Below are 26,665 nucleotides of genomic sequence, written 5' to 3'. Positions count from 1 at the left end.
GCTCCTGCATTTTGTACCAGCTGCAAATGCTGTGACTCTTTCTCAAGGAGACCATAGTGCAGGTAGTTGCTGTAATCCAATTTGGATCCTACAAAAACATGGATTAATTTTGGCATATCTTGAAATATGCCTCAAATGGAGGAAGGAAAACCTGTTTAGCTCATCCATTGTATCTGTGTCAGTAAGACACAGATACAGTGGATCACCTGCATCTTGGTCCCAGGTTTACCAAAGTCTAGTTAAAAGACTGGTAGAGTTGTTTGTCATCTGTATGGCAATGGCAGCTAAGACCATGGTGTTGGATATTTTCCAGTGAGATCATGTACACACCACACAACACTGGTTACAAAATGGAGCCCTGTGGCTCCCCTAATGTAATGCAAGTGAAGAGGATAAGTATATTCCTGGTGACCCGTTTGTGACCTCCTTGATCAGAAAGATTTTAACCAGCTAAGCACTGTAGTCCACAGAACATCTTTACGCAATCCAGTAAGAGTTTATGGTCTACAGTGTTAATTGTGGCAGAAAGATCAAAGAGGATAAGGATAGAACATTCTCCCTTGTCATCAATCCATTCAATAGGACCAGTGCTGTTTTTCTACTTTTTTCTTCTAAAATTTACTGAAATTTGTCAAAGATTTTGTTATTTGACAGCCAGGCTTCCAATCTGTTTGTAGCTACTTTTTAACCATTTGCTGCCCGCCAACCCACCATCAAATGACGGCGGAGCGGTGCAGCTCTCAGGTTATGTTCGGGGCACGCAGCGCGGTGATAGCGGCTGCACCAGGTTTCTAGTACACAGCGGGTCCCGATCTTGGTAAAGAGCCACTTAGGTGGCTCTTCACCAATGTGATCGGCTGTGAACAATCACAGCCAGTCACATGTAAATGAGGAAGTGCCGTTTTTCAGCTCTCCTCACCTCACACTGTCCGAGTGTGTGGCGAGGAGTGTCGATCAACAGCTCCTTCTCGAAGGGGAGTACAAGACAAGTAATCAGGGCACTGATGATCAGTGCCCTGATTACATTACAGTAAACATGGTACATCAGTTAACCGAATCAGTGCCAATCAGTGAACCCAATCAGTGCCCATTGGGATGCCAGTCAGTGCCCATCAGTGCCTGCTCATCTGTGCTGCCCATCAGGGTTAACCAGTGCCACCCATCTGTGCCCACCAGTGGTGTCCATCAGTGCCAACTATCAGTGCGGCATATTAGTGCCACCTCATCAGTGCCCTTCAGTGCCACCTCATTAGTGCCCATAAGTGCCACCTCATCAGTGCCGCCTCATCAGCACACATCAGTGAGGAGAAAAAATTACTTATTTACAAAATTTACTGACAGAAACTAAGAAAAACTTTTTTTTTCTTTCTTTTTTTAAGTAAAAAAAAAAAAACCCCAGCTCTGGTTAAATACCACCAAAGGAAAGCTCTATTTGTGTGAAAAAAATGAGAACATTTTCATTTGGGTACAGCATTGCATGACCGCGCAATTGTCATTCTAAGTGTGAGAGCGCTGAAAGCTGAAAATTGGCCTGGGCACGAAGGGGGTGAAAGTGCCCTGTATTGAAGTGGTTAAATCCCATCTTTAAAAAAGGGCAGCCAAGAATTCTATCTAAGAAAGACTTTTTTTTTTTTTTTTAAAGCAATGGCCTGATAATGGTTTCCTTACTTCGTTACAGTCAGTCAGGTTGAAACACTAGTCCATTTATTTCAAGAAAAAAAAAAAAAACACAAATAAAAATCATCCATATACAGCAAACAACCCTATACCCCCAATTGATCTACAGGAAGCCAAAAACCTTAATAAAGCATGATCCAATTCACTCCAGTGGTGGAAATAAATTCCTTCCTTATCCCTTAGGAGGCAATCGGATATTCCCTGGATCAACTACCCCTGGTATTATTACCTCTAAATGTAAATATCCAGTTATATTTTGTGCATTTAGGAATGCATCCAGCTCTTTTTTAAAGCCATCTACTGAGCTGGCTAAAATCAGTTCTTAAGGGAGTCCATTCCACATTTTCACGGCTCTTACTGTGAAAAAGCCTTTCCGTATGTGAAGGTTAAAGTAGAACTATAGGCAAAACTTTTTTTTAAATTTTGGATAGAGCAAGGAGAGGTCAGATTTTTTTCGCCATCTGTGTCCCATTGCAGAGATTTCTCTTCACTTCCTTTCCCATAGCCAAACAGGAAGTGAGAGCAAATCCCTGCAACTTAAGAGACTTCTTTGGGGACCCCTAGGTCACCAGAACTAGTGTTTCCATGGAAGATTTATTTTTTACTTTCACTTTCAATGATAACGGTAAACAGGACAAATAGAGAGGGTAAATCTCTTTAACAGGGGCACAGACAGCAATAAAAACAAACAGGTGTTCTAATCCCTCTCCACTCTATCCAAAACGAAAGAAAAAGTTTTGTTTTAGTTATACTTTAAGAGCCGGTTCACACTGCCGCGACCACTAAAGTCGCCTCATAAGGGGCGACTTATAGCGCGACTTCGGCGCGACTTGTGAATTATTTTACGCGAGACGACTTTGTATTTGGCCAATCAGAATATGATGTGTTGTGACCTAATTTCCCTTTCCTTTTTTTTTTTTTTTGCTGGCATTTATCGGGCATTTTTGGGCGTCTTTGGAGGCAGGCATGTCTTTAGTGTCTGGGGGGTCTAAAAAGTGTACCTGTGAAGTTTCATCTCTGTAGCATGTCCAGAACCAGAAAAAAAAACGGAATTTTTGTAAAATCTTACCTGTAAAATTCCTTTCTCTGAGTCCTCCGACAGTCGCCGCCTCTTCATATTCGTCACATATGGGGTATTAGACTTTGCTCCAAAGGAGTAGCTAGGCAACAGAATATGTTAACATTAAAGCTTTTAACATATCCCACCCTCAAGGGGTGGTCCCCTCAGTCAATACCCTCCTACTTCCTGCAACCATATCTCAGTTTCAGTGGAATAGCAGTAGAGTATACAACCAAACCCCAAAAGAGGGGCGGCGACTGTCGGAGGACTCAGAGAAAGGAATTTTACAGGTAAGATTTTACAAAAATTCCGTTTTCTCTTACGTCCTCCGACAGTCGCCGCCTCTTCATATTCGTCACATATGGGGACGTCCCAAAGCAGTGCAGACATGAGGGGTGGGAAACGCATCCGCGCCGAAAGGCAACGCAGTCTCCGCATCAAAGAAAGGAACCTTACCAAAGGAAGGAAACCAGCTGGGCTACAGGAAAAACAAGTGCTCAACAGGAGCAACAACCCAGGAAAAGACAAATAACCAGGGGATAAAAAACTTATCCCAACAGCCAGAGGTCCCCAACAAGGGACCCTAGGGAATTGCCGCACTAAGAACCTTGCGGCCAAAGGAAGCATCCGCCGATGCCTGAACATCTACTTTGTAGAATTTTGTGAAAGTATGCACGGTCGACCAGGTCGCCGCCTTACACACCTGGGCTACAGAAGCCCCATGACGACAGGCCCAAGACGTACTCAGAGATCTAGTAGAGTGCGCCTTCACAGGCACAGGGGGAACCTTCCCCTGCAAAGCATACGCCTGTTCAATGGTCTGCCTGATCCATTTGGCGATGGTAGAGGCCGACGCTGCCATGCCCTTCCGAGGACCCTCTGGAAGAACAAACAAGGAGTCCGTCTTTCGAAAAGACTCAGTCGATTTAAGGTAAACCCTTATCGCCCGAACAACATCCAAAGAATGTAGTCTCACCTCCTTTGGATGTTTAGGCTTCGCGCACAGCGAAGGCAAGACAATATCCTCATTAAGATGGAATTCCGAAACTCGCTTCGGAAGAAAAGAAGGATTAGGTCGCAAGACCACCTTATCCAAATGAACAACCAGATACGGAGACTTGCAGGACAAAGCCGCCAGCTCCGACACTCTGTGAGCCGAAGTGATCGCAACCAAAAAGGCGACCTTTTTGGACAACATAGACAACGAGATCTCCCTGATCTGTTCAAAAGGAGCACGTTGTAACACAGATAGAACGAGATTCAAGTCCCAAGGGGGCAGAGGATCCCTCCTAGGAGGAACCAGATGCCGCACTCCCTGAACAAAAGTGCCAACCAAGGAGTTGGAAGCCACGGGACGTTGAAACAGAACGGCCAGCGCAGACACCTGACCCTTTATCGTAGCCAGCGCCAAACGCTGATCGACACCCGTTTGAAGGAAGGACAGTACTCGGGAAACCGAGTACGTGCGGGGTGAAAACCCCCTGGACTCACACCAGGCAAAATAGGCCTTCCAAGTACGGTAATAAACCTTCCCCGAGGAAGACTTCCTCGCGTTGATCAAGGTATGAACGACCTCTGGGGAGAGACCCTTCTCCTTCAGGACCTCGGTCTCAACAGCCAGGCCGTCAAAGCCAGCGACTGTAAAGCAGGATGGTATATCGGTCCTTGAGACAGGAGATCGTCTCGAAGAGGCAGACGCCATGGGGCGTCGACCGCCAGATTCACGAGGTCTGCGTACCAGGACCGGCGAGGCCAGTCCGGTGCCACAAGAATCACCGTGCTGCGTTCCGAGTGTAACCTGCGAAGGAACCTGGACAGCGACTGAATCGGTGGAAACGCGTACATCAGCCTGTACTGATGCCACGGGGCCACTAACGCGTCCGACGCGTCTGCCCGAGGGTCGCGCGTCCTTGCCACGAACCTTCTCACCTTGTTGTTGAGACGAGACGCGAACAGGTCCACATCTGGAAGACCCCACTTCGCGCACAACATCTGGAAGACAGCCGGGTGGAGGGACCATTCCCCCTGATCCAGGGTCTGGCGACTCAGATAGTCCGCCTGCCAGTTCTCCACCCCCGAAATGTGAACCGCCGTTATCGCCGGGACATGAGTCTCGGCCCAAGACAGAATGTCGGCCACTTCTCGAGCCGCTCGGGCACTCCTGGTGCCCCCTTGGTGGTTGATGTAGGCCACCGCCGTGGCATTGTCCGTCTGCACCCGAACCGGGCAGCCCTGCAGCCGGTCCGTCCAGCGATGAAGACAGAGATTTATCGCACGCAATTCCAGAATGTTGATCGGAAGGGAGGACTCCCCCTCCGACCAAGTCCCCTGGGCGGACAGAACGCCCAGAACACCACCCCAGCCCGACAGGCTGGCATCCGTGGTGATTACCGTCCACGAGATAGGACGAAACAACTTGCCCCCGGACACCATCGGGGACTGGAGCCACCACAGAAGGTCTCTTCTGGTGCGATGACTCAACGAGATTTGAAGATCCAGAGATTGAGGTCGCCCGTCCCACATGGACAGGATCTCCGCTTGGAGACCCCGCGTGTGAAACTGGGCGAAGGGAATCGCCTCGAAGGCCGAGACCATCAATCCCAGACATCTCATGCACGTCCGCAGAGACGAGTGCGGAACGTCCCTGAGGGACCCGACTTCCTCCTGAAGAGTTCTGAGTTTGTCTTCCGGCAGGAAGACCTTCGCCTGCACCGAGTCCAGAATCATTCCCAGGTAGGGAAGACGAACCGACGGACTCAGTGTCGACTTTGGAAAATTTATCGTCCAACCAAACTCCTGCAGAGTTTGCATCGTGACAGACAGGTCCTTCTCCAGACCCTGGCTGGTCGCAGACCGAACCAGAATGTCGTCCAGATACCCCAGGACAGAAATGCCCTGGGCCCTCAATAATGCCAGAACCGGTGCAAGCACCTTGGTGAAGACCCGCGGAGCCGAGGCGAGACCAAAAGGCAACGCCACGAACTGGTAGTGATCCTCCGCAATGGCAAATCGAAGGTACCTCTGGTGACCCCTGAAAATGGGGATGTGAAGACACGCATCCTTCCATGCGGAACTTGCGAACCCGCACAGAGCGGTTCAGAGCCTTCAAGTCCAGAATTGGACGAACCTTGCCCTCCTTTCTGGGCACGGTGAACAGATTGGAATAAAACCCCCAAAATCTGTCCCGATGAGGCACCGGAACTACCACTCCCTGAGCCCTCAGGTCCCGCACCGCCAGGTGCAGGTCCCGTAAACGCTCTGGAGACAGTTGAAGATTTGAGGGAAAAAATCTGCTCTCCGGCCGAGAGAGAAACTCGATCTTGTAACCAGATCGAACGATCTCCTGAACCCATCTGTCCCGCACGCGGGCCAACCAGGGCTGAAGAAAACCGAGCAAGCGTCCCCCCACCCCAAAACTGCTTGAGGGCGCCCCTTCAGGCCGCACTGTTATGGGCTGCGGATCCGGATTGACCGGACTTCTGTTTTCCAGACCAGGGCTTCTTCTGAGAGCCTTGACCTTTGAACGGTTTGCCCTTGTAGTGCGACCGAAAGGCACGAAAGGACCCCTGAGGGGGCCGAAAATTAGCATGCTTCTTCCCAGAAGCCCCCTTAGCCTTGGGGAAATGGGGCAAGAGAGTGCTCTTACCTCCGGTGATCCCCTTAATCAACACATCCAAGGACTCCCCAAAAAGGCGAGACCCATCATAAGGCAGATTGGCTAAGGTCTTACGTGAAGACTGGTCCACCGACCAACATTTCAACCAAACCAGGCGGCGAGACAACACCGCCACGCTGTGCACACGTGCAGCCAACGGGACTAGGTCCAAGTCCGCATCACACAGATACATGACACCCTGGTGGATTTGATCCACCATATCCAGGGTCGCCGGCGAGGCCGAAGCGGCCACTAGGACGCGCCTAAGCATCTGCGTCCAACTTGCGACCGCCTGGGCCGCCATGAGAGAGGCAAACAGAGCCTTAAGCATAGAGCCCGTAACAGAATAAGTATGACGGGCAAGAGACTCCAATCTCCTATCCGTGGCATCACAGAACACAGGGGAATCCTCTGCAGGAATCGCAGTGGATTTGTTTAAAACCGCAATTGCGTGATCCACTGGGGGTGGCACACACCACCTTTCATCAGTGGAAGGCGAGAAAGATAACGCAGCTTGAACCTACTTGGTACAGCAAAAGGTTTGCGCAGATTGCGCCATTGTTCCTTAACAGCGCGCTGAAAATCATCATTGCAGGGAAAAACCTGCGGCGTCCTGCGTTTTCTCTGCGTCCCATAAGCCGCCAAGGCAGCGGGGGGACACACTTCATCCTGCAAACGCAGCGTTTGTTTTATGGAAGCAATCAATTCATCCATGATTGCAAGCTCTTCAGGCGAGCCAGGGGGAGAATTATCAACCCCTTCAACTTCAGCCTCCACCTCGGACCCCACTAGATCCAGGGAGGAGCGGGACCCCGATAAGGAGGCCCCCGCCATAACAGCCCCATCACCTTAACCCTCAGAATCAGAGGAAAGAGAAACTCTGGGTCTTTTAGTAGATTGAGCAGCCACCAGCATCTGCACCTGAGCAGCAAGGCCAGCCACAATAGTGGCTAAATCCCCCCCCTGGGGGGGAAACAGCGGTCCCCTGGCTTTCCACCAAGGCGGTAGGAAATTTGCCCTCCTGAGAATCCATTGCCCCTATTACAAATGCTGGATAATAAAGGGTTAACTGCCCCTTTAACAAGCGCGGCGAGCGCAGCCCACCGCACCACACACAAGCACAATGAGACCCCCACAGGGACAATAAAACTGACACAGGCAATGGATAAGAAGGATATAACCTGAGGAGACCCTCGCCGCTGCTGCTGCCTCGATCGGTGTTCCTGGAGAAGAGGAAGTGATGCTGCCAGGGCGCTCTATGAAAGCCTATGGGAGGCTACAAGAAAATGTCCGCCATGCATGTAGAACATGCGGCCGGAGCGAGTGTAGGCAAAATGGCGCCGTTTGGCGCCGAAACCGCCGCTCCACAGTACAGTAATGCACACATGTCATCCATGTATAAAAAAACATGTCAGATCGCCGCAGCGATCGCTGTATAGTGCCCAAACATGCCCAAAACATGCCCCACAGCACACAGCTTCTCACACTGACAAAGCTGACACACAGTGTCACACAGCTCCCCCCCCCCCCTTGCAGCCCACAGCATGCAGCCGAGTGATAGGGAGACAAACAGTGTGAACAGAGGCAGGTTACACAGTCCCAGACTGACACCCCCCCAGACAGACAGGTCCCCACATAGATACACTTACCTCACAATGGCGTGGGGGACCCGCACAGGCGAACAAGCCGCTGCACATGAGGCAGGGAGAGTCGCATACAAGACGCACAGAATGGGGGTTAAGAAACCGCACAGCGTCCAGTGAGGTAGCCACCTCACCAATCATCCCTGCACCGAACAGGGATGGGTCGTTCACTGTACCAGGAGCGTTACCTGGCTGAACGCTCGATGGCAGGCTGGGAAGCCACTGACCCACGACCTGCGACCAGGGGGATCAGCCCGAGACCCAGCCCGCATGATCCTCTTCATCCGAAGAACTAACTAATGCTGACAAAAAGAACAGCTAAGTAAAGGTAGAGAGAAAACTCAAACTAAAAATCAAAAAAGAAGAAAGAGTCTGGGGCACAAAGCCCCAGCACAGAGAGAGCCAGCCACTCCTGACAAGCTAGACATTGAAACTGAGATATGGTTGCAGGAAGTAGGAGGGTATTGACTGAGGGGACCACCCCTTGAGGGTGGGATATGTTAAAAGCTTTAATGTTAACATATTCTGTTGCCTAGCTACTCCTTCGGAGCAAAGTCTAATACCCCATATGTGACGAATATGAAGAGGTGGCGACTGTCGGAGGACGTAAGAGAAAGAGCATTTTTCTTATAATTTTTATTAGAACAGGAATATGGCTTCTCTGCAGCTGGCCGTTTTTCTTGCAGGCATTTATCGGGCATTTTTGGAGGCAGGCATGACTTTTTTTGGATTTAGTGTCTGGGGGGTCTAAAAAGTGTACCTGTGAAGTTTCAACTCTGTAGCATGTCCAGAGCCCCAAAAAAATATTTTTCTTATAATTTATAATACAGCAGTGTGGCGGCTTCTCTACACCTTGCATTTTTTCTTGCAGGCATTTATCGGGCATTTTTAGAGGCAGGCATGACTTTTTTTGGATTTAGTGTCTGGGGGGTCCAAAAAGTGTCCCTGTGAAGTGTCATCTCTATAGCATGTCCAGAACCAGAAAAAAAAAGCATTTTTCTTATAATTATTAATACAGCAGTGTGGGTTCAGTGGGTTCAGTGTGGGTTCTGGACATGCTACAGAGCTGAAACTTCACAGGTACACTTTTTTGACACCCCAGACACTAAATCCAAAAAAGTCATGCCTGCCTCCAGAGACACCAAAAAAATGCCCGATAAATGCCAGAGAAGCCGCCACACTGCTGTATTAATAATAATAAGAAAAATGCTATTTTTTTCTGGTTCTGGACATGCTACAGAGATGAAACTTCACAGGTACACTTTTTGGACCCCCCAGACACTAAATCCAAAAAAAGTCATGCCTGCCTCCAAAAATGCCCGATAAACGCCTGAAAGAATAACGGCCAGGTGCAGAGAAGCCATATTCATGTTCTAATAAAAATTATAAGAAAAATGCTCATTTTTTTCTGGTTCTGGACATGCTACAGAGCTGAAAAACTTCACAGGTACACTTTTTAGACCCCCCCCAGACACTAAATCCAAAAAAAGTCATGCCTGCCTCCAAAAATGCCTGATAAATGCCTGCAAGAAAAAATGCAAGGTGTAGAGAAGCCGCCACACTGCTGTATTAATAATTATAAGAAAAATTATATTTTTTTGGGGTTCTGGACATGCTACAGAGCTGAAACTTCACAGGGACACTTTTTAGACCTCCCAGACATTAAATCCAAAAAAAGTCATGCATGCCTCCAAAAATGCCCGATAAATGCCTGCAAGAAAAACGGCCAGGTGTAGAGAAGTCATATTCATGTGCTACTAAAAATTATAAGAAAAATGCTCTTTTTTTCTTGTTCAGGATCATTTTTATGGAAAGTCGGATCACAAGTCGCTTCAATTAAGATAAGGAGGAGATTTCCCATTGAAGTATATGGGACAAGTCGGATCACAAGTCGCCTCAAAGTAGTACAGGACCCTTTTCTGAAGTCGGAGCCACTTCAGTAGTGCCAATTAAGACGGCACTGATTAACATTGCTTTTGTTATGTCAAGCGACTTGGGGGGTCACAAGTCGCGCTAGTGTGAATGGGCTCTTAATCTCTTTTTCTCCTGGCGTAAAGAGTGCCCCTTGCCCTCTGTAATACCCTGAAAACAAGTAATGCTATTGTTTACTATATGGACCACTTATGTATTTTCACATGTTGATTATATCCCCCCCTTAATCGCCTCTTCTTAAGAAAGAAATAATTATGTTGAGCTAATTTTTCCTCATAGCTGAGCTCTTCCATGCCTTTTATCAGTTTGGTTACCTTTCTCTGCAATTTCTCCAGTTCTCCAGTATCCTTTTTGTGAACTTGTGACCAAAAATGAATTCCAGATGAGGTCTTGCTAAAGATTTGTACAGGGGCAAAATGATGTCTCTCTCTGGAGTCTATATCTCTTTTAATACAATATTTTGATAACTTCAGGTTCACAGGAAGAATCACAGGGGCTCTATGATCATTCCAGGGAGAAGAACGGTCAGCTGTGTTTACAACAGCTGACCGTTCTCTCTCAGCGGGGAACGATCGAGGGTGTCAGGCGGCAATCGGAGCCGCCTACCCGCTGCATCGGCTTCCCCTAGCCTCCTGGCCGCAACCGACGTATAGCTACGTTGGTTTGCCCAGGAGCGGCTGCCTGCTGCAGTATGACTGCGGCAGGCGGTCATAAAGCGGTTAACAGTTCTTTCCTTTTCCTTCCTGGAGCCTATTGAGATGAGTATTCCTCTGATATATGTTTTATGCGCCTCCCATATCGTAGCGTCTGAGACATCTGGGGTTTCATTCTCTAAAAAGTATTGTTTCAGTTCTTTCTCTATCCTTTTCCCTACTTCTATATCTTGTATTAAATCTTCATTAATTCTCCAATTATTTATCCGTCTCTGAGAACCTGAAAGTTTTATTTTCATCGTAACTGGGGTGTGGTCTGATATGGTCATTGTCCCTATTGCTGTAATGACGAGTGCTTCTATCAACCTGTGTTCTATCATAATATAGTCTAATCTTGAGTACATAGAGTGCACAGGGGAAAGGAAGGAGTAATCCCTCTCACCAGGATGTTGGATTATCCAAGCATCTACCAGCTGATACTGAAAAAGCTTGTTCCTTACCATCCCGAGTTGATGTCCCCCCATCGCCCGTGCACTGGATGTACAGTCCAGAAACTGATCCATGCAGAAGTTAAAGTCCCCTGCTTTTTTTTTTTAAATATCCTATCAGGTTTTATTTGGGCAATATACATTTGCCAGAGGACAATTCAATCCTTGTAGTTGTCCCTTCAGGAAGCTATATCGTCCTTCTGGGTCAACCATCCTTTCTTCAAAGGAGAACCTCACATCCTTCGCAAAGCCGATTGCTATCCCCTTTGCTCTTTTGGTTGGGAAGTCTCCATTATACCAGACCAGATAATATTTTGAGTATATTTTCACATTTGTATCCAGTATAATATATGTCTCCTGTAAAAATACTATACCCGCAGAGTTTCGTCTAAGTTCTTTTAATACCTTGTGTCTTTTAGTTGGCGTATTAAGACCTCCAACTTTGTATGTCAAGAAATTTAGGGTGTTTATGTCGTCTCTCCTTCCCCTCCCATCTCCTGAAATGTATTGCCTCTCCTTCTCCCACCTAGCCGAGGCCGGATGCAGGGGCGGAAGTCCTCCATGGGGATTTAAACCTGAGTTCCATAGGGGAGGCGACATCAACAAGTATTACCATGGAGTCAGAACATTCTTGTTTTTTCCTTAATTCAGTAAAGATCTGAATATTTGCGCTTTCATAATTTATGGGTAACTTTCTTTTCAGGCTTTCCCAGATCTGGGCCTTTTCTGCATATCTCTGAAATCTTATAACTACATCCCTGGGGGCGTCCGCTGGTATACTTTTTCTTCTGACCAGGTGTACTCTCTCCACCTTTATCTGTTCTGCTTCTCTTCTACCCAGCAGTGGATTGAACATTTTTCTTCATTTTGTCTGTTAAATCCTCTCCATGTGTCAGTTTTGGCAAGCCACGAATTCTCAAATTCTTCCTCCTACTCCAATTTTCTTGATCCTCCATTTTATATGCGAGGTTTCTAAAATCCATTTTTAAATCTTTCATCTCTCTTTTTAGATCTTTTATTATTTTAATGTAGCTGTCTTGTCTGTTTTCTAGGTCTTCCAGTCATGTTAATAGATGACCCAGGTCTCTGTGAATTGTTGTCAATTCTATTCGTAAGGATTTTTCTCATGCTGCAAGCGTGGCCACCATTTCCCCCTTTGTGGGCGGTTGATGACACGCTATTTGCTCTGCATTCTGATCCAGCCCTGCATCAGCTTCTGAGACTTGGTCTGGCCCCGCTTCTAATATCTAGGCCTTGTGATGTTCCATGTGGTTTCTCTAGGTTCTGTTTATCCAGAGTATCCTCTTGTATCATAAAGATTTTGATCGTACTGGGGCTAGAACTCACTTTAGGTTTTTGCGCTCGCACCGCCTCTTATTGATCTACCTCTCATGTTGTCAAATATGTGCCGTCTCATTGCCAGATGGTACAGCTGCTCCCCAGCGAGCTCTCACTCACGCGCCATGCAGGCTCCTCCCCCTTGTTTAAGAGTTTAATAACGCTCTTGGCCTATAACTTGAACACAAGGTTGCATCTCTCTCTTCTTTTGGTATTACCGTTACAAATACTTGTAATGATTCTGCTCTCATTTCCTTTCCTTCTGCTATCCCATTCATATATTTGCATAGTTTTGGCACTAATATTTCCACGAACCTCCTATAATAGCGGATCGTAAATCCCTCAGGACCAGGCTTTTCCCTGTCGCTGGGTTTATAGTGCCATCATTATCTCCTCCTGTAATATTGGTGCGTCTAATGCTTGCAGTTTTTCTGCTGAAATTCTATGTATTTTTGTATCTTTTGGTTTCTTTTTTGTTCTATTTCTTGTGACCCTTTTTGCCTTGCTGTGTTTACATAGTTAGTCAGGTTGAAAAAAGACACAAGTCCATCTGGCTCAACCAATAAAAAAAAAACACCATTAACTGCTTCCGGACCGCCCAACGCAGTTTTACTGCGGCAGGCAGCCCCTCCTGCGCGAACCGACGTAACTCTATGTCTGTCGCGTGCCTGCAGCTAGGGGGCAAGCACGCGCCACTGCCGATGCGTTCCGCCCCCACTCGTTAGCGGGGACTCCGATGCACGAGGCAGGGGGCTTAGATTGCCGCCTGCCACCCGCGATCGCTCACTGCTGAGAGAGAAGGAGGGTCAGCTATTATAACCTTCTATATAGGATCACAGGTCTCTGTGATCATTTCAAAAGCCCAACTCCCATACAGTTAGAATCACTCCCCTATGCTCACATTTAACCTCTTGATCACCCACAGTGCTAACCCCTTCCCTGCCAGTGTCATTATTACAGTACCAGTGCATATTTTTAGCACCGATTACTGTAGTAATGTCACCAGTCCCCCCAAAAGGGTCAAAACTGTCAGTTAGGGGTCCGATCTGTCCGCCGCAATGTCGCAGTCGTGCAAAAAAATCGCAGATCGCTGCCATTACTAGTAAAAAAAAAAAAAACAATAAAAATGTCATAAATCTTTCCCGTAGTTAGTAGACGCGATAACTTTTGCGCAAAACAATCAAAATACGTTTATTGCAATTTTTTTTACCAAAAATATGTAGCAGGAAAACAAATTAGCCTAGAATGTTAAAAAAAATTTAGATTTTTAAATTTTTGGGGGGAATGTTATATAGCAGAAAGGGAAAATTGTTTTTTTTTTTTTTTTCAGAATTGTCGCTATTTTTTTGTTTTTAGCACAAAAAAATAAAAATTGCACAGGTGATCAAATAGCACCACACTAAAGCTCTATTTGTGGGGATAAAAAGGACATCACATTTATTTGGGTACAGCTTTGCACGACCTCGCAATTGTACGTTAAAGTGCCGAATTGCAAAAAAATTGCCTGGTCATAAAAGGGGCAAATCCAGAAGTGGTTAAAACACCATAAAAACTTTGGAATGCTTTGGCTATTTCTGTTGTTGAGTGTATCATTTCTCCTCTACTATTTTTTATTTTTTCTATGTAATTAACCAACTTTTTATTCTTTTTTTTTTTAGCTAAATATTTCCCTGGTTTTCTTCCCCATTTATATCTTTATCTTGCCACTCTTTTGAAAGCCCGTCTCGTCTCTTCTTCCATTAGTACTTTTAATGTGTCCCTTTTTACTACTAAATTTTGGTGTATGTCGGCCTCTGCTCTCTTTTTATGTTTTGTTCTAACTCATATATTTCTGTTAATAATCTATTTATGTTAGGGGTTCTTTCCTTTTTCTTCCTAGAGCCTATCTAGATCTGCACTCCCCTAATGTATGCCTTATGGGCTTCCCAAATCGAAGCGTCTGATAGGTCAGGGGTTTTGTTACGTAGGAAATATTGTTCCAGTTCTTTTCCTTTCTTCTTCACTATATAGACTGTTGTTTACCGGGCGCTCGGGTTCGGCACATCGCGGATCGGGTGGACAGATTACTGGGTGGGGCTGGGGAAGACCCAGCTGTCATTGTACACGTGGGTACCAATGACATAGGCAGAGGAAGATGGAGAATCCTAAACGATTTCAGGGACTTAGGCGCTAAGTTGAGGAGTAGGACCTCCAAGGTAGTATTTTCAGAAATACTACCTGTACCTCGAGCCACACCAGAGAGGCAGCTGGAGATTATGGAAGTTAACAAGTGGCTGAGGAGCTGGTGTAGTAAGGAGGGTTTTCGGGTTCCTGGAGAACTGGGCCGACTTCTCAGTTGGCCACCGGCTCTTTGGTAGGGACGGATTGCACCTAAATGTGGAGGGTGCAGCCGTGGAGGGTGCAGCCGTACTGGGTGAGAGGATGGCCACAAAGTTAGAGGGGCTTTTAAACTAGGTGATGGGGGGGGAGGGTACAGATGTAGAATTAGCCAGTGGAAAGCAAGATTCAGAGGGCAGAAATGGGGGCATTAGCGGTAGGGTGTTCGGAGCTCCTAAAACCAGGACGGTATGGGGAAAAATCACAAGAGCAACCTAAAAACGTCAAATGAGGATATATGTAACCGGTCAAAATTTCGAGGCTTGTATACCAATGCCAGAAGCCTGGCTAACAAGATGGGAGAGCTGGAGCTACTGATGTTTGAGGAGGACTTAGATTTTGTGGGGATAACAGAGACTTGGTTTGAAAGCTCTCATGACTGGATGGCGACCATTCAGGGGCATTCCCTTTATCGCAGAGATAGAGAAGGTAAAAAAGGGGGAGGGGTATGTCTGTATATTAAAAACAGTGTACAGGTAAATATGAGGTATGATATTAATAATGGAGCTATGGACGAGGCAGAATCCCTATGGGTAGAACTTAAAAGGGAAGGCGCTGTGGGGAAGGTAATATTAGGCGTATGCCATAGGCCCCCCAACTAGAGGGAGGAGGGGGAGGCGGACCTCCTTTTACAGATAGGATTGGCAGCAAGGATGGGAAATGTCATTATAATGGGGGACTTTAATTATTCAGATATAGACTGGGCAGAAGGAACCGCGCATTCAGCCAAGGCTCGGCAGTTCCTTAATGTTTTGCAGGACAATTCCATGGGTCAGATGGTGAACGCACCGACAAGAAACAATGTGGTACTTGACCTACTGATTACCAACAATACAGACCTGCTCACGGATATAGAAATACGGGACAACTTAGGAAACAGTGACCATAGGTCAATTAGTTCCAGTATTAATCATAGTAATAGGAAACACAAGGGCAATATAAGAACACTGAATTTCAAAAGAGCCAATTTCCCAAAACTGTGATCTCTGCTAGAAAATATCAAATGGGATAGAACCCTGGGAACAAAGAACACGGAGGAAAAATGGGAGTGCTTCAAGAGCATACTTAACAAAGGGATTGACCAGTGGATTCCAAAGGGAAATAAATTTAAAAGAGCAAAACTAAACCCTGGGTGGCTAAACTCCAACATAAAAATGCATATTAATGCTAAAAGAAAGGCCTTCAAAAAATACAAGACTGAGGGGTCATTGGCAGCATTCAAGCATTACAAAGAGTGTAATAAGAAATGTAAAGACGAAATAAGGGCGACTAAAATAGAACACGAGAGACATATAGCGGAAGAGAGTAAAAAGAACCCCAAAAATTTTTTTAAGTATATAAACAGTAAGAAAGCGAGGCCAGAACACATTGGCCCCATAAAAGACGATAAGGGAGTTTTGGCCACAGAGGACAGGGAAAAGGCGGTAGTGTTAAATAATTTCTTCTCTTCGGTCTTCACAAAAGAATTGGGGGGCTACACTAACCCAGCTTGTAAGGCCAAACTAAACAACACACCTCAGGAAATAACATGGCTAACAGAAGATAGACTTAGAACTAAACTAGAGAAACTTAACATAAATAAATCACCGGGAGCGGATGGCTTGCACCCGAGGGTTCTTAAGTGTAATGTTCTGGTACCTTTGGGTACCCTAATTACTCTTTCATAAGTGTATGCGCCCCACCATTCTCTTTTGGTAAGGTGCGCATACACCTTTAAGACTGATGCTGTCTTCACTGAGCGCCGGACTGGATGGCTATTTAGATCGCCGGCTCTCACTCACATGTGTTCGTTCAAACTGCTTTGTGCCTTGATGCTAACCTGTCTTGAAGCTCTCATGCTTGCAAGCATACCTCGCTGTCGGAACCACGCTGCGCTGATCCCTGTATCCCGCTACCGGATCATCCGCTCTTGCCGAACCTCTCCTCTGCTACATTGCTATTAGTGATAAGTACCCCACAGGGGAAACCTCTATAACTTTCATACTAAAGCTTACACTATCTAGCTCTGCATACTAAGGACTATTACTACATCTGCATTATCTAAGATTGCTAGCTCTTGAGCCTACTACCACCTGTTCTTGCACTGGGTTGATCTCTCTTGTATGTCCACCTGCTACTCTGTCATCTGCTACCATACATGATTGCTAAACCTATCTGCATCCCATCTGCTACTATCTTACTTTCAAGAACATTTCCTTTCAAGTGTCTGTCATCTACCATCTCTACCCAACCTGTCTCTTCAGCCTATCATCACTGTGTTACTATATACATAAGTCACTCTAGGAAACATCTTATTGAGTGTGTGTATTTACTTGCTGAATTGAGATCATCCACACATGATGAGTCATTGAGAGTTGGGAATGGTGTCTCAGCGTTTCTCTACATGACTACTGAAGTGGAATATTTCTGCAGCTGAAAATCCACATCATACATAAAACGCAGGAGCGTTACATTAAGGAGCTCAGCATTGTGATTGCCAGACCATTATTCTTGATCTTTAAGGATAGTTTACAGACGGGTATGGTGCCAGCTGATTGGAAAAAAGCCAACGTGGTGCCAATATTTAAAAAGGGGCCGAGATATATCCCGGGTAACTATAGGCCGGTCAGCCTAACATCAGTAGTCTGCAAGATTTTTAAAGGGGATGTTAAGGGACCACATACAAGACTTTAGTAATGAAAAAGGTATTATTAGTAGTAATCAGCATGGATTCATGAAAAATCGTTCTTGCCAGACCAATCTGTTAACCTTCTATGATGAAGTGAGCTGCCACCTAGATAAAAGTAAGCCTGTGGATGTGGTGTATCTGGACTTTGCAAAGGCCTTTGACACCTTTCCCCACAAATGCTTACTGTTCAAATTAAGGAAGGTAGGTATGGACCATAAGGTGAGTACCTGGATAGAGAACTGGCTCCAGGGGAGGTTGCAAAGGGTGGTGATTAATGGGGAGTACTCAGATTGGGCGGGTGTGGAAAGCGGGGTCCCCCAGGGTTCTGTCCTGGGGCCAATCCTGTTTAATTTATTCATAAATGATCTAGAGGAGGGGATATCGAGTAAAATCTCTGTATTTGCGGATGATACTAAACTAAGCATGCCAATATCTTCTGGGCAGGATGTGGAAACCTTACAAGCGGACCTGAACATAACAATGGGGTGGGCAACTACATGGCAGATGAGGTTTAATGTTGAAAAATGTAAAATAATGCACCTGGGCATCAGTAATGCGAAAGCAAGCTACTCTCTTGGGGGGGAACCTCTGGGTGAGTCTAGGATGGAAGCACTCCCATTTTTCCTCCGTTTTCTTTGTTCCCAGGGTTCTATCCCATTTGATATTTTCTAGGAGAGTGCGCAGTTTGGGGAAATTGGCTCTTTTGAAATTCAGTGTCTTAATATTACCCTTTTGTTTCCTATTACTATGATTAATACTGAAACTAATTGACCTATGGTCACTGTCTCCTAGGTTGCCCCGTATTTCTATATCCTTGATCAGGTCTGTATTGCTGGTAATCAGTAGGTCAAGTACCGCATTGTTTCTTGTCGGTGCGTTCACCATCTGACCCATAAAATTGTCCTGCAGAACATTTAGGAACTGCTGAGCCTTGGTTGAGTGTGTGGTCCCTTCTGCCCAGTCTATATCTGGATAATTAAAGTCCCCCATTATAATGAAATTACCCATCCTTGCTGCCAATCCTATCTATAAAAGGACCTATCCTCGAGGACCAGACCCCCTCTGGTTGGGGGGGCCTATAGCATACGCCCAATATTACCTTCCCTTTTAAGTTCAACCCATAGGGATTCTGCCTCGTCCATGGCTGCATTATTAATATCATCCCTCCTATTTACCTGTACACTGTTCTTAATGAACAGACATACCCCTCCCCCTTTTTTACCTTCTCTATCCCTGCAATAAAGGGAATACCCCTGAATGGTCGCCATCCAATCATGAGAGCTGTCGAACCAAGTCTCAGTTATCCCCACAAAATCTAAATCCTCCTCAGACATCAGTAGCTCCAGCTCTCCCATCTTGTTGGCCAGGCTTCTGGCATTGGTATACAAGCCTCAAAATTTTGACTGGTTGCCTATATCCTCGTTCGATGTTGTTTTTAGGCTGCTCTTGTGATTTTTCCCCATACCCACCCTGGGTTTAGGAGCTCTTAACACCCTATCGCTAATGCCCCCATTTCTGCCCTCTGAATCTTGCTTTCCACTGGCTAATTCTACATCTGTACCCTCCCCCCCATCACCTAGTTTAAAAGCCCCTCTAACTTTTCGGCCATCTTCTCACCCAGTATGGCTGCACCTTCCCCATTTAGGTGCAATCTGTCCCTACTATAGAGGTGGTGGCCGACTGAGAAGTTGGCCCAGTTCTCCAGGAACCCAAAACCCTCCTTACTACACCAGCTCCTCAGCCACTTGTTAACTTCCCTAATCTCCCGCTGCCTCTCTGGTGTGGCTCGAGGTACAGGTAGTATTTCTGAAAATACTACCTTGGAGGTCCGACTCCTCAACTTAGCGCCTAAGTCCCTGAAATCATTTAGGACTCTCCATCTTCCTCTGCTTATGTCATTGGTAACCACGTGTACCATGACAGCTGGGTCTTCCCCAGCCTTACCCAGTAATCTGTCCACCCCATCCACGATGTGACGAACCCGAGCGCCCGGTAAACAACAGACTGTTCGGCGCTCACGGTCTTTGTGGCAGATTGCACTGTCTGTCCTTCTAATAATTGAGTCCCCTACCACCAGCACCTGTCTTTCCTTTCCCTTTCTCCCGGCCTCACTGGAGGAGTTCTTCCCCTGGCAGCTAGGGGCGTCGCTTTGCTCCAGCAATGGTGGTCCCTGACTGGTTTCCCCAACATCACGCAACAGGGCAAATTTATTGGGGTGCTCCAGCCCAGGATTGGCCTCCTTGCCTTTTTCCCCTCTACCCTTCCTAACTGTCACCCATCGACTCTGCTCTGATGCCTGCACGGCCGTCACTCCGCCCACCTCTGTGCAGGCCCCAGCCTGCACCTGACGGGTATGATCCCAGCTCTCCTTCAGTATGGACATACGTGTCAGTGCTGCCAGCTGCTTCCCTAGATTCAGGACCTGAGCTTCCAGGGAAACAACGTGCTTACACTTTGTGCATTTGTATTCACTCTCGATCTCATGATCGAGGAACGTATACATACCACAAGATGTACACATCTCCACAACCGCCGGGCAAAAGTACCTACTAATCTAATCTAATCTAATCTAATGTGGATTCAGTAATTTAAATCTGTCCTGTGTGGCTGTTTCCTATCTTCCTAACTCTGCTTTCGCACCCTCTGGTACTCTGTTTACTCACAGATACTTACAGACACTCACAGTCGCAGAGCCCGGTTAGTCACAGAGCACATCAGTCGCAGGGCACGTCAGTCACAGAGCACATCAGTCGCAGGGCACATCAGTCACAGAGCATGTCAGTCGCAGGGCACGTCAGTCAGAGAGCACATCAGTCGCAGGGCATGTCAGTCACAGAGCACTTCAGTCGCAGAGCACATCAGTCGCAGAGCACGTCGGTCGCAGAGCACATCGGTCGCAGGGCACGTCAGTCGCAGGGCACGTCAGTCGCACAGTACAGTCTGTCACAGAGGACAGACAGTCGCAGGGCACGTCAGTCACAGGGCACGTCAGTCGCAGGGCTCATCAGTCGCTGGGCTCGTCAGTCGCTGGGCTCGTCAGTCGCTGGGCTCGTCAGTCGCTGGGCTCGTCAGTCGCTGGGCTCGTCAGTCGCAGGGCATGTCAGTCACAGGGCACAGACAGTCGCAGAGCACAGTCAGTTGCACAGCACAGCCAGTCGCACAGCACAGTCGAACAGCACCCACTGATACTCAGCTACACAATACTCACTGACTCTCAAGTACTATCCTACACCCTCAGTCACAGTCTTAAGTCACAATCAAATCACAGTTTTTGAACAAAAAAGAGTCTGTCACTGACAGTCTTTACTTACAATCACAGTCTTAACTTACCAAGTGTGTGTCCCTGTGTACCTGTACGCCGATACTTACAGTGCTCGTCAGCGATGCCTTCAATCCTTCCTTCCTCAGTCAGTCAGTCTTCTGCTCCCACCTCCCTCCTCTCTCACTTCCTGGTCTTGTCAGCCAGTCAGCTAGTGGGGGGGGGGGTGAGCTCTCTCTCTGTCTCGGTGTGTGAGAAGGGGGAAGGGGGTCCAGTCTTGAGTACGTCCCGTGGACAGGAGAAAAGGAGTAATCTCTTTCCATAGGGTGTACAATCCAAGAGTGGATCCAAGCAGAAGTTAAAATCTCCTGCCAAGATCAGTTTACCTTTTTTAAACTGCATCAACTTCTCTAATACTTTTTTCAGGTATCCTTTTGGATTTTTTACTTGGGCAGTAAATGTTTGCTACTGTACACTCCATCCCCTGTAATTGACCCTTCAGAAATATGAATCCTCCTTCTGGATCAACCAATCTATTTTCCAAGGAGAACCTTACTTTCTTTGACATGCCAATTGCAACTCCCCTTACCCTCTTAGTCGGTGAATCTCCATCATAACATACCGGAAAATATTTTGAGTATAATTTAACCTTAAAAAAAAATAGCGTTTAAGTTCTTCTAATACCCTATGCCTCTTGGTTGGAGTGTTTAACCCTCTTACGTTATATGTCAAGAGATTTAGGGTATTCATTTTGTCTCACAGTCTCGTGTCTCCTTCTGTGCTTTACCTGCTGCCCCTTCCACCCTTGGTCTAGCCCGAAAACAAGTGGTGGGCCATTTACTAGGGGTCGTACAGAGAGGCTTAATCCAGAAAATAGAAGGGGGGAGCAACATCATCAACTGATTTTTCGGTTTTTGCACAAAATTCCTTTCTTCCTTGCTTCCCTCCTTCCCCATCTCCCACCCCTCCTTCCGGCCCCCTTGCCTCCCCCCATACCCCCTCTCCTTTCTACCCTCCCAATTCCTAGTGGTCGAGAAAGATTTAAATCTGGCCATCACATGGGCCTAGAGCAGGTATGTACCATTCCTAATAAGGGCCTTCTTGCCCTACTGCTCCTTATACTATTGGGTGATACTCTATCCAATGCGGTCCTTGGACCTATTCACCTAACTTTGGGACCAAGGTCCAGAACCCACAAGGTGACCAGGGTAGCCATCCTATTTCCTTACTCTTTCCCTTTCTCTTCCCCCTGCCATCCATGCCCCCACCAAGAAAAGTCCTCCCCGGAGATGGCTATATTCCCCCACCGTCTGTTCGAGTTCAAGGTTGAATTTATCTTCCTAAAGGCCAATTGCCACTGCTCTTCTTCCTGGTTTTCTTCTTCTATATTATCTACGTATCAGCCTGCTATGTTTGGTTTGGGAATTTCCAACTTTTTACAGAAATTTTGCAGTTCTTCAGGAAATCCCAATTTTGCTGTACGTCCTTCTTTTCAGCCTATCAGATATGCTGGAATACCCCAATTGTAGCGAATGTCTTGGCTTTGCATCAACTCCAAGACCGGCTTCAATAGCCCCCTTCTTAGTGTTTCTTGTGACAGATCTGCAAAGATCTGGAGATTGGCCTGTTTATATTTTTTTGGAATCCTCCCTTTCAAACTGTCCCAGATTTGGTCTTTTTCTCCACAGCTCTGAAATCGAATAATTACATCTCTTGGAGCCTCCACAGGGATGCCTTTTGACCTTCTAATCCTATGCACTTGTAATGGAACCGTGACCCCACAATGTGCTTGTTGTCAGGAGTCTGTGGTAGTGAGCCCTTGTAGATTGCCAGCTCAGGATTACCCAGGTTTTGGAGTCTAAGCCCCAGCCTGCTTCTTCACCAGAGCCCCTGATTGTGGGGATGGACTTGCAGCAAGCTGAAACCAGGTCGCGGCCCCCAAATAGGCCCAGCTGAAGATGTAGAGACCACTGGCGTGTGCACATGGTGTAAGCAGCAAACAAAAGGATATCCAGGAGACAAGCCAAGGTCAGGGCAAGAAGTGAACAAACACAGACGGTAATCGAAGCCGAGGTCGGTATACGGTTAATCAGACACAGTAGCCAAGGGGTATGCAAACGGGAGCTCAGAGAACTGTGAAGTTGCTCAGGCAATGAGGGTTACACTAAGCATGTCTTATCTATGGCAGTGTAAAGAGAACTCCATCTCACAAATATATATTAGCTAGCCGGGGCCCCCGTATTCACTGCAGAGATATGTTTGTGGTGTGGAATTCCTATAATTGTAATAATATCTGCCCTTTACCAGGATTAATGGCTGGCATCTTTCGGTCATATTTGATCCATATGATTGAAATACTGCTGCTATTGTGTTTTGCAGATATAATAAAGTTCCATTCACTGCAACAATAGCATGATCACGATCAAATATGGTTTTTATGAACTATATTATATAGGATTCACTCTTAACAGGTTATGAGGAGAGTGCATGCTTGTGAATTAGCGTGGCCGAGTCCATGAGAACCCATGTGGCAGCCATGTTGCTTTCTTCACTTGGCAGTTGGAGTCTCTGCATATGGCCGTGTTGTTGCATAGGCATTCACTCCCCTTTTCTATTGTATTTTTGAAAGTATACATGTCTGTGATTGGTGGTCTTGAAGCCACTCCCTTGTAACCCCCTTTTGTTCTCTGACTCTAAATAAACCTGAGCTCTGCTCTTTAGGGGGGGGGGGAACAGAAAGAATCTTCAGTTGGCATCGATATGACACAGCGAGCGTCTGTTCCTTTCTTTGTTGCCGAGCGCGCTAGGATAACCCTATACAAAAGAGCTGTACATTGTTCTGTTTCAGTAAATGGGATTAATGGCGTTTGGCACGTATTAATATCTTCAAGTGCGCTTTTCAGCGCAGCAAAGTTTTCAGCGCACCAATCGAATTTCTATGCTCCAAGCTCCATTAATTTACACGACAGGTGTTTGATCCCAATGATCGTCTATTTTGCCCGGTTTTATCTTTGAGTTCTGCTTGATTTGCACGGTTTCCTAGATGATGATGTTTTTCAGCTACCTGCTTATCAGGGGCCCCTTCTTGGGTCATGTATTTTTTTATTGTTCCTGGGCTTGAACTCATCTTGGGTTATTTTGAGACTGCTCCTCCTCTTGCTGTTTTCCCTCTCATGTTTGTAATCCTTACTGTCCCCATTAAGCAGCCCTCTACATTGTTTCATTGTTTCCTCTGCAACCCCGTGTGGAAAAATTTGACATATAATAATATCTTCTGCCAGTTTTTGTAAAGGTACAGTCAACATCAAATAGTACTTGTCTGAACAGGCAACAAATTCACAGGGTTAAGCAAATGCAGGAGAGTTGAATAAAAAAAAAAAAAAAGAGAGGAAATAAAAAGGAAAAATACAGCTCACCACTCGCCTTCTTTAGGCCAGAATTTGTGAAGGGGCTTTGCAATTTCTGTTAGTTATGTCAGCTTTTCTCCCTGGGAGGGTGTTTTTTTATCTGTAAAGACTTTTTGAGGGCTCTGTTAAGGACTATGTTGGTACAGCTGGGGGATTCTCCCCTCTTTTCTCCTTTCTTCCTCGGCTGGAGCTGCTCCGCTATGTGCCAACACTCCTGCACCCCGGGCTACTTCTCCACTGGCCAGAGCCCCTGGCAGGTCTCCCTGCTCTCTGTCCGGCCCACCGGCACTCTCCTAGATTCTCCCGGGTACCTTGAAGTGTTCTTGTCAGACTTCGATCGCTCTCCCACACACTGACCGTCTCCGTTGCAGGCAGCGCCACCGGTCAGAGCCCCCCCGAGTACTCCCAGAGCCTCCAAGCACCGTCCAGATATTGTCGGCAACTTTTGGTTTCCTCCGCCTCCGACTGGAGTCCTCTGAGAGCCTCCAGGCACCTTCCGGGTCTCCTCGACTGCTTTCAGCTTCCTCCGTCTCAGCCACACTGCCGAGGTTTCGCGCTCCCGAGACCCCGCATGTGCGCTGGGTCTCCGCCTGTCAGATCTGCCGGGTCTTGTCAGGCTCACCACTCCATTATCAGACCAGTCCAGTACAACAGCCCTGATCCTCAAGCCCAAGGGGCAAGGTAGCGAAGTTGCTGGGCTGTATTGAGGGTAGGATGGGAGAGGGGTTACTGGTCTAACGCTTCATTGCACGGATGGGCGCCTGGAGCTCCTAGCTCGAGCTCCCTCCGGGCGCCATTCGTAGGCTCCTGCCCTCAGCAATTTAGTCTTGCGTGGTAAGCGTGCATACAGACCATGGCGGTAAAGTGTATTACGTTTTCTTACAGTTTTCATTGAAACAATTGTACCTGCTAATTCCAGCTCTTTCTGCAGCTCTTCACAAGTGGTCATTGGCTCTTAGACAACTCTTCTGATATTTGTTTTTACTCTGTCAGAAATCTTGCCAGAAGCATCTTTTAATGGCTTGTTTATGGTGAAATTATGTTCTTTGCACTTCTGGATTATGGCCACAACAGTGCTCACTAGAACATTCAGAAGTTTAAAAATCCTTCTGTAACCAATGCCATCAGTATATTTTGCAACAATAAGGTTGCAAAGGTCTTGAGAGAGCTCTTTGCTTTTACCCATCATGAGATGCTTCTTGTGTTACACCTTAGTAATGAGACACTTTTTTAGAGGCCATCAGTTGAGACTGAACCAGCTGATATTAATTTGCACTGACAAGGGGCAGGATTGCTTTGTAATTATTGATAGATTATAGCTGGTAAGCCACCGGCTTTCCATGCCTTTTTGCACGTTTCTTTCTTCATGTGTTCAATAGATTTTCCCTGCTTTATTCCATTTTATTACACATAACTTAATTTCTCAACTTATTTGATTTGGTTTCTTTGTATGTATAGATTGCATGGGTTGTTACCGACATATTGTGAGCATTTAATGTCAATAGCACCTTTGGAAATGTATTTACCTAGAAAAATTCTTATTTTGTCTGTTGTATATAAGGATGTCCCCTAATGGGGCCGTTCGTAAGTAATAGCCTTGTTCCTAGTGGATAATCATTTGTGTGTGACTAAATGCCTGTCAAAGTCAGGGGTCAGGCTCAGAGATCAGTAGCTGTAGCAGTGGAAAGACTCCCACTGACCAGCTGGATAAGTACATTAATAGGTCACCCTGGCATATGACGCAGACTCACCGGAGGTGCAGGGTCTAAGCACAAACTGGTATTCACCAGAGCTCCTGATGGTGGATATGTGTTTTGCTGTGTGTTAGAACCAGGTCTTGGTCCTTAGGATCTCCCCACCAGGAGGTGAGTCAGCTGGACTCTAATAGCAGATATAGCAGGTAAGGACCAAGCAGAAGCGTATTCAGTAAACAGGCCAAAGGTCAGTAACCAGTGGCTGCAGGATTGGATCAAGCAGAATCGTGGTAGAGGAATAAGCTAAAGGTCAATAACGAATGGTTGCAGGTTGGGATCAAGAGGAAGAATAGCCAAGGAACAAGCTAAAGGTCAGTTATAAGTGATACTGGAAATAAAGAGAGCTGCAGGTACACAAAGGAGCACGATTATCAGCTGCAGAGAGTAAACAGGGAGTGCAAAGGCATGGCTTTAATAGGAAGTTCATGGGAGGAGCAAGGTTCACCTGAAAGAGGGCAAAATCAAGATTATCCAAGGAATCGGACATGCTGCCTAATGCATTGCCCTCCTGCACTCCAATCTTGAACATACTGTGCATGGTCATACTCTACCTTCCCATGCCACTCCTGAAAATACAGGATGCAGTTATACCCTCTGCAGTTGTCTCCTACACATACTATTTCCCTGTCATACCTTCTGGAATCCTTTGCTGCACATTCTACTCACTATCATATCCTCCAACACTCTTCCTGCTTTTACTACCCACTGTCATATCTTCCACACTCCTCCCCTGCATATACTGCTTGCTTTCATAC

General features: G+C 46.5%; 1 protein-coding gene across 2 annotated transcripts in view; it reads right to left on the bottom strand.

Annotated features, from left to right (window-relative positions):
* The window catches only part of TBCE (tubulin folding cofactor E), a 750,803-nt gene that overhangs the window by 376,331 nt on the left and 347,807 nt on the right, over window positions 1–26,665 (bottom strand). The window lies entirely within an intron of this gene.

This window comes from Pelophylax lessonae (genome assembly GCF_965119305.1).
Source record: "Pelophylax lessonae genome assembly, chromosome: 3".
Taxonomy (NCBI): Eukaryota; Metazoa; Chordata; class Amphibia; order Anura; family Ranidae; genus Pelophylax; species Pelophylax lessonae.
This window is presented reverse-complemented; position numbering and strand designations above follow the sequence as displayed.